Here is a 9114-nt window from a genome sequence, read left to right as displayed (position 1 = left end):
TCTCTTCTCCTCTCTCTCCTCTCTCTCTCTCTCTCTCTCTCTCTCCTCTCTCTCTCTCTCTCTCTCTCTCTCTCTCTCTCTCTCTCTCTCTCTCTCTCTCTTCTCTGTCCTCTCTCTTCTCTGTCCTCTCTCTTCTTCTCTCTCTCTCTCTCTCTCTCTCTCTCTCTCTCTCTCTCTCTCTCTCTCTCTCTCTCTCTCCCCCCCTCCCTCCCTCCCTCTCCCTCCCCCCTCTCACTCCCCCTCTCTCTTTTTCTTCCTACCCCTCCCCCCCTCCCTTCGCCGTGTCACTTCTCCATGGCGTCGGTTATTTAGTGCATGACAGCGCAGTGACCAGGCCGATTTTCTCCTCCCCTTTCTCCATTGGGCCTACCTGCCTCCCTAGTCAGTGGTCGGATTATTTTTGTTATCGATTTGTTTCTCCGTTAGTTTGTTCGTCTGTTTGTTTGTTCGTTCGTTCGTTAGATTATTTGTTAGTTTGTCTGTTCGGTTTATTTATTTGTGCGTTTGTTTGTTGGTTGGTTCGTGTGTTTATCTGTTGTTGCTTTTTTATTTCTATTTATTTTGTTTGTTGCTATGTTGTTTAATTGTTTTTCTTTATGTTTCTCTCTTTATTTGTTTATTTTTTTCTTTGTTTATACGTGTTTCTCTGTTGTTTATTTGTTTGATTAATTTGAGGTAGGGGGGCGTGGAAGGGGAAGGGGCAGGATGAGGGAAGTCATGCGCGGAGGAGAAGGAGGAGGAGAAGGAGGAGGAGGAGGAGGAGGAGGAGGAGGAGGAGGAGGAGGAGGAGGAGGAGGAGGAGGAGGAGGAGGAGGAGGAGGAGGAGGAGGGGTTGCCAGGGGAGGATTAGGGCGGAGGGCGACGTGCATGGCGAGGGTGTGATGGCGGGGGATGCTGCCGGATCATCCAACCCGGGCCGGATGTGGGTAGGTGGGCAGGGGGGAGGGGGAGGGGGAAGGGAATATGTGGGTGAGGGACGGGGAGGGTGTGTGTGTGTGTGTGTGTGTGTGTGTGTGTGTGTGTGTGTGTGTGTGTGTGTGTGTGTGTGTGTGTGTGTGTGTGTGTGTGTGTGTGTGTGTGTGTGTGTGTGTGTGTGTGTGTGTGTGTGTGTGTGTCTGCGTGTGTTTGCGCATGAGTGTGTCTTGCCTGCCTGCCTGCTCGCCCGTCTGTCTGTGTATGTCTGCGTATGGGTGAGTGTGGTGTTTTTTCTCTATGATTGTTTATGATTATATTCAACTAAGCTTATATGTGCCATTACGGGTTATATAGAGAGAGATAGGTAGCAGAGAAAGAGAGGAAGCGGGATAGAGGGCAGACAGACAGACAGACAGACATGCGAAGTGTGGAAGGAACAGAGAGACCGACAGAGAATAGAACTTGGAGAGGGCGAGAAAGGGGAGGCTTTGTGGGCTAAAGTTAAGCACAGGGGTGGAGGCAAGTTTAATCCCGCAGCAGGGGGAGTTTCGTGTCTGTGCATTGAAGCATGCAGGCAAGCAGGCAGGCAGGCAGGAGGTGTGTATGGCTATCCGTGCATGGCAGGGGGCGAGAGCGGCAGTACGGCAACGCACAGGCAACCTTCCGCGTGCCACGGCAGAGCCCGGCAACGTAACGAGCGCACGTCCGGTGCCACCTGCGCCCTGGAGAATCACCCCCCCCCCCCACCTCCCGTCCCCCCGGCCCCGTGAGCGAGCCGGGGGGAGGGGGGTGTCAGTCAGCTCCATCCCCCTTTAGTGTTCAAATTATTGTTTGTATTTCTATTGATTTTGATATTATTTTGTTTTCATTTGGCAATTTAACATTTTGTCTGTTTCGGCGTAAGGGTCGGGGGGTGAAGGGGAGGGCGGTAGGCGAGGCGGCGGGAGAACCGAAGGGGAAACAGGAGGAGGAGGAAGGGGGAGAAGAAGGAGGAAGAGGAAGAATAGGAAAAAAATAAAATAAAAGTAAAAGAAAAGAAAGAGGAAGAAGCAAAAAGAATGAAGAGGAGGAAGAAAAAGAAAAAGAAAAAAGAAGAAGAGGAAGAAAAAGAAGGAGGAGGAGATGAAAAAGAAGAAAAGGAGAAAAACAGAGGAAGAAGAAAAAGAGTGGGAATAAACTCGAAAGAAAACTAGGCGTGAGAAACGTGCTCTCAAACTCTTACCAAATTTTGCGATGCATCATTAATGTTGTTATATATTGGCAGCGACAGAGTAAGTAGTAGAATGTAGTGGCAGAATGGTAGTAGAATCCATTATGTAAACGGAATCTCAGGTGGAATGAGTATTTAGATGTAGATATTAAGATGAAGACAAGGAAAATAACTGAGTTTCCGGATGGACGATTTTCGAATGCTTTTCAAAGGGATTTCCGCTTCCAAGACATCTATTTAGGCGTGAAATATATGCGTTTCTTGCGACGCCGGTTGCTTCCTTTAGCCAAGAAATCTCCCAAATTTGTTGAAAATGGGGATTTAGAGAGCTAGTGTTGCGGAAATGGTAGCTTGATGATATTACAAAGGGGGGGGGGCTTACAGAAGAAAAATCGATCTGTGTAACTATTTGTTATGCCCTTTTTTGTCTGTCTGTTTGTTTCAAAGGGCCTAAGGAGTCATGCTTCATGTTTGTTTGTATACTTGGCCGTAAAAGACTGCAGATTAGTGAATATTTCTAAAAATCATCTCTAAACTTTTATTTTCTTACTTTTGTTTATTTATTCATTTATTTATTTATTTATTTATTTATTTATTTATTTATCAATCAGGTCTAACGTTGGCGCTCTTTACTTGGTTCGTGTGTGTGTGTGAGAGAGAGAGAGAGAGAGAGAGAGAGAGAGAGAGAGAGAGAGAGAGAGAGAGAGAGAGAGAGAGAGAGAGAGAGAGAGAGAGAGATTACCTGCGACATTCCTAGACTCGAACAGGTCTCCCCGCCCGCCACGAGTAGATATATCCCGACTCCCGACCGCGCGGGTATGCGGGTATCGGGTGAAGGGAAACGTTCGGCCGTTGAGGGGACAGAGGAGAAAATTAGCGGCCGGGGAAAGGTCGGTGTGGCTGTTTTGCGGATAGTTGCAACAGTTGATTTGCACTCGCGGGACCTTTGGCTGTCAGCAGGGCCATATTTTCTTTTTTTTCTTTTCTTTTCTTTTCTTTATGGTCTCCGAGGTGTTGCCTAGCGGAGGGAGGGGGAGGGGGGGAATGGTCATGTAAGCCGGGTGGTAAGTGGAGGGGAGGGGAGGGGGGAATCTAGGGCCCGTGCAGGAAGAATGAGAAGGGCGGTGCAGGTGGAGAGGGATAGGAGGGGGGAGGGGGAGGGGGGGCGGTGCAGGTGGGAGAGGGAAAGGAGGGGGGGCGGTGCAGGTGGGAGAGGGAAAGGAGGGGGTGGGGGAAGAAGGCTAGGGAGGGGAGGGAAGTGAGAGATGTGAAAACCTCAGCGTCTGAGAGCGTCGCTGCATGGTGCAACATCCGCCTGCTAGCGTGCGCCAGACGTGGTGAAAGATGGCATCATCACTTCTTGAATTATTCGTGTTCAATTTTTATGATTTGTGCTTAGGTGTTTTTTTCTTATCGATATTGCAAGTTGGACCCTTTTTTATAATCCTGAAAAAGGTATGGGTCAGCTAGCAAAGCTCAGACGCAGTAACACTCGTTAAAATTAAATTAGATACCGTCACACTAGTGAAAAATGTCGAAAGGAAAATCACGCAACGTTTCGGGTAAATAAATGTATATTTTTATTTTTCTCCTCTTCGCCACTTCCGATGGTGCAATACTTGGGCATTTAAATAACGATACTCAGGCATCCACCGCGTCACCACTTGCCCCTAGGTAATCTCTCGCTCCTATTATCGTAATACACTTATGACGCCCCACCCCCTTCCCCACTCTCTCTCTCTCTCTCTCTCTCTCTCTCTGCTCCCTCCGTTCGTAACAGTCAGGCCTACTGATTGGCTGCCGTAATAGGTGAAGCAAAGGCGAGATTAGCGCTAAGTGGATGCCTATTGCGTCACCTGAGCGGGCGGATCCACCTGGAGACCGGCTGTGTAGGGGGAGAGGGACATCCACGCGGGAGGAGCGAGTGCGCGGATGTGGAGCAGTAGTAGGGGTCGAGGGAGATTATGGCCGGGAGAGCAGTTGGAGATTTGTTCCGTGCGAGCGAAGCCTTCCAAAAACATGTCACGCGGGAGTCATTACAAAAGAGGGGCGGGGGTGAGCCGGGGGGGGGGGGCGACGCGGAGAAGGTCGGCGACGCGACCTCATGAGAACGCTGGTCACGGGGATAGTGGTTGGGGGGGGGTCCGTATGCCAGCTCTGAGGCGTCGGCGGGCGGGGGAGGCGTTATCGCGCAAAGATCGTCGCTGTGGACGAGGCGGTCGCGCGGGAACATTGTTTACGGCTGTGTGCAGCCCCTCCCGGTGGCCACTGGAAGCTCGTAGGCCCCAACCATGGAGCCCTTGAGCCCCGGGTTGGCGCTCTTATTAGCTCACAAAAGATCCCTGAGGGCTGTCAGAGAAGCTTCTCACGTGAGCCTTTGTATATGCCGTCCTTACCGAGCTCCTTTGTCCTTGCGGGTGGTTGCTAGGTAGTCGTGCTGCAACGACCTGCATTGCCGCCCGGCGAGACTGAAGACCGCGTCGGGAGCCTCGAGCTGCGCTTCGCTCGCCCTTTGCAAATTGGATTTGGGCGTCGAAATGAAAGGCTCTTTGGGAGAGGCGGATGAGGCCCAGGCTGCATCGGCAATGGCGGCCAGGGAGAGTGCCGCCATGGCAGCCATATTGGCTGCTATTTCCGACCTGGGGCACATATCCACGCACGCACACGGGGCCGTGCCACTGGCGCACAGTTCCGGCGTGGCAACACTGTGCTGTGGTCGTTTTTGTGGACACTGCCTGCGAAAGCGGATGCTGGTCGCCGTAGCGGTGCGTGATGCTTCAGTCCCAGCAGGCGGCCTCCTGCTAGCCGCCGGTCGCGGGAAGCTCGTGAGTACCGCTCGTTAAGGGACTACGTGCCGAGGGAAGGCAGGTGGGCGGGGGAAGGGCGCGCCGCCACGACCACGGCGAGTCGTCCCAGGCTATGGGGGACGCTCCGGAAGGTGCACTGCTCTCGCCGCGGGTGGTTTGGGGGCGGCCCAAATATCGGATGCGATGGGCGAAGGGCTCGGGTCGGGCGAGATCAGCGGCACCCAAAGAGAGAAAGTCCGCCGCGGGTGCTGGCTCCCTGCCCACCCCACCCCGCCCAAGCCAACCCACCGCCACCTTACCCCTCTCTACCCCACCCCCCTCTCTCCTTCCCCCGCTCGTTTCACTTCCCTCCCTCTCTCTGTCTCACCCTGGCCCCACTTCCCTCCCTCACCCCTTTCCCTCCCCATCCCATCCAACCCGGCTTCTCTCCCTTCCCTCCCTTCCCTCTCCACACACTTCTCCTCCTCCTCCTCCTCCTCCTCCTCCTCCTCCTCCTCCTCCTCCTCCTCCTCCTCCTCCTCCTCCTCCTCCTCCTCCTCCTCCTCCTCCTCCTCCTCCTCCTCCTCTAAGGCCCAATCTCTAAAAGGGTTTAAATGTCACCCACCCACCCACCGCCCGCCCGCCGATCGGACTGCCCCAGCGAGTCCCGGAGGAAGGGTGGGTGGGTGGGTGGGTGGGGGCCCAGTTAAGAATTCCGACCCAAGAAGGTTATAGGGTACCTAGCTGATGGTGGTGTTGTTTATTAATGATATGATTGCTTCTGGCTGGTATTACTGTTATTTTAATGTGTTGTTATTCTTTTGTTGGTATTATCGTCAACATCGTCATCAGTATTGTTATTGTTGTTTTTGTGGTGATGATGATGATATTAAGAATAAGAATAACAATAAGAATAGTAATAATAATTATGCTATACAGATAGTATTAATGATCTTGTTATTTTCTTAGGGCAACCAGATTAATAGTAATGATTATTATAATGCCAAAAAAAAATTATGATAGGTCATGGTAAAAGCTCATATTACGATCATTATTTGTTTCACTCATTAGTATCACTACTTCTTATGACTTATATTTTTTATTATTACAATGATTATCACGATAATGATAGTATTGGAAGGTAGTAGCAGTAGTATTTTATTATCATTGTTGTAATTATTGCTGTTGTCATCATCATCATCTTAATTATTGTTCTTATTAAAGATATTCTTATCATTACTGTTACTGTTATTATTTTATTAGTAATGCTATTGTTGCCGTTGTTAGTGTTGTGTTGTTATTACCATCAAAATTGTCGTCATTGTCATTATTTTGGATATTGTGATTATGATCATCATTAGTAGTAGTAGTAGTAGTAGCAGTAGTAGTAGTAGTAGCAGTAGCGATACTAGTATTGTCATTATTATTATCAGTGATGTGATTATTATCATAATCACCATTATTGGCAAGACAGCGAGCAACCCAGAGTTCAGAAATAGCATTTTTATCGCCCACCAATACCCCCAAAGCGAAAATGACGAGCAGATGTTTACATGAATGTCGGCAAATTCCCACGATCAATAGCAACCGATTGGGACACAGGTTTTCTTTGTTTCTTGTGAGGATTCCCATGTCCGATTTTATTCGTTTTAAGAAGAAGAAGAAAAAAATTGAAATTGAATATCAAAATGTAAGCACCGGAAACAGAGCGTTTTGAACTCTTCGAGAAATGTCGGCTCATCAGCTGATTCCTCAGGACTTTCACCCCGCAGTGATATGTGTGTGTGTGTGTGTGTGTGTGTGTGTGTGTGTGTGTATGTGTGTGTGTGTGTGTGTGTGTGTGTGTGTGTGTGTGTGTGTGTGTGTGTGTGTGTGTGTGTGTGTGTGTGTGTGTGTGTGTGTGTGTGTGTGAGAGAGAGAGAGAGAGAGAGAGAGAGAGAGAGGGGGGGGAAGAGAGGGGAAGAGAGAGGGAGGGAAGGAAGGAGGGAGGGAGACAGACAGATAGAGAGGGGGAGAGAGGGAGAATGGGAGAGATAGAGATAGAGGAAGAGGGAGAGAAAATAATTAATGGTTCCTCTCGATAAGTTCGTACTTCTTTGAACAAGAGAGAAAGAAAAAAATGTTTGTATTCACGGGTTTCGCTTTCCGCTAGAGCTACCCATGAAGACGGGTTTATAATGCTAATATCAAGACCTCATATACCGGAGGCCTGTAATCATATCAAGCGGGTTAGGCAACGATGATTATGGTGAGAGGTCACGTGATAAATGCTGAAGATATGTCGTTGGAAGCAGCCATGATTCACGGGGAAAGCCTTCGTCGGGCAGATGTCGTGGATATCGAAGAAATGGAAGCTGTGGGTGAGGTTTGTGATGGTAGATGGAGGCTTCGTTTGAGGGGAGAGAAAGAGGAAAGGAGGAAGGGGAGAGAGGGGGAAGGAGGAGAGAGAATGAGGGGGGAAAGGAGGAAGGAGAGAGAGGGGAAAGAAGGAAGGAGAGAGTGGAAAGGAGGAAGGATAGAGAGGGGGAAGGAGGAAGGAGAGCGAGTGGAAAGGAGGAAGGAAAGAGAGTGGAAAGGAGGAAGGATAGAGAGGGGAAAGGCGGAAGGAGGGAGAGGGGAAAGGCGGAAGGAGGGAGAGTGGAAAGGAGAGAGAGGGGGGGGAAGAGTCGGACAGACAGAGTGACAAAGAGAAAGGCCCATCTGATGGTGCATATGCTCATTAAAAAAAGAATAACGCAAGACCGTGACTCCCATTCGTTGAAGAGAATCAGTCCCTCATTCATTAAACCGAGAGGATCAAAGAGGCAGCGTTGAACCTTCACTCCACGCATTATTGGAGGCGGAGATGGCCAACAGATGTCCAGGGGGGGGGGAGAGGGCCATCGGGCGCGTGTTAAAATGCCGCGAGGAGGAGCTCGCTGAGAGAAACCTTTCGCCACAGGATCACGATACGTCACGGGGTGGAAAGGGGGTTAACGGGGTGTGGTGGGTGGGTAGAGGGGGGGGGCAAGGTCGTGGATGCTGGTTGGATTCTGGGAGGAGTCACGAAGGCAGTTAAGGAGTCTTAGGTCAAATCGGGTGACCTGAGGTTAACAGAAGGGGATGTGACTATGAACGTGCTAATCATCCTTTATTTTTTCATTTGTTTGTGGTTTTGTGTTTGTAGGTTTGCCTCTTTTGGTGTAGATTAGTAAATATTTTATCGTTTTAACTGATAAAATCACGAGTTTACGCCACGAACGTGTCTCGAAAGGCAGTCATTGCTACGCGTGCCCAAGTATCAAAAACAGTTTACAGACACTTGAAAAATGTTGTGCTCATGAAGTCTGGAAAAATCGAAATAATGTTAATATTAAACGTTACACACAAAAAGTTCCAAATACCGGTATGCATAACATATTTTTGATTCGTCATAAATCTATGTTGCCCTTCACACTATTATTGTGCTTCATTTAAGTGTTACTCAGAGTAAAGAGTTGAGTCATTAGTAATATTTAAAAGCGTTATCTAAGCTTGAGACGATCAAGTGGCATAAGTGAAAACACAGATGCAAAAATAAGGTTGCTAAAAAAAAAATTAGGACCCGCTTTTCGAAACCCTATTATATTGGATGTTTCTGCCAGGGTATCAACGCGCTAGAGTGCTTTTGCCTTTCCGACTTGGGAGTGCATCGCGTTGACCTGACTTTGCCCCCGGGCGGATTCTAAACTGGGTCAAGGTAGGATTAGTGAAGAAAACGTCCTCACAGCCTCTATGACCTCACTGAGAAGCTCGGCCGATGGAAAACTGGCTTGTTAATGATGTCGAGCTTAGTTGGATAGACAGTCTCAAAGGCCCCTTTTAAGCCTTTCGCAGGCCCTTTCACGCCACAGTATATCTTGAGGGAATACAAGGAAGGTTTTCTATATAGTCGACTCTCTGCTTCCCCCAAACAGTTGCACACTCTCAAGCAAATGTCTTTTTGTTTATATTGAAAGCAGTTGGAAAGTTAGGTCAACTAACTGAATCGGTTATACAATGCTCGTGAAGATGTACATGTATATGACACTGCAGTACATAAGATTTGCTTGTGATTTTGATTTTTATGTGACATTCTAGTAGAATAAAAATTCCAAGAGATAAATAGAATTCTAAATCGTTCCGCAGGGAAGTTTAGGCATATTCTTTGAACCTAGACTATTCGTGTATATATACCTATACTTT

General features: G+C 48.7%; 1 protein-coding gene across 1 annotated transcript in view; it reads left to right on the top strand.

Annotated features, from left to right (window-relative positions):
• LOC119568390 overlaps positions 1 to 9114 on the top strand; it is a 58693-nt gene that overhangs the window by 7186 nt on the left and 42393 nt on the right. The gene's annotated exons all lie outside the window — the stretch shown is intronic.

Source organism: Penaeus monodon, chromosome 43 (assembly GCF_015228065.2).
Source record: "Penaeus monodon isolate SGIC_2016 chromosome 43, NSTDA_Pmon_1, whole genome shotgun sequence".
NCBI classification, from domain to species: domain Eukaryota; kingdom Metazoa; phylum Arthropoda; class Malacostraca; order Decapoda; family Penaeidae; genus Penaeus; species Penaeus monodon.
This window is presented reverse-complemented; position numbering and strand designations above follow the sequence as displayed.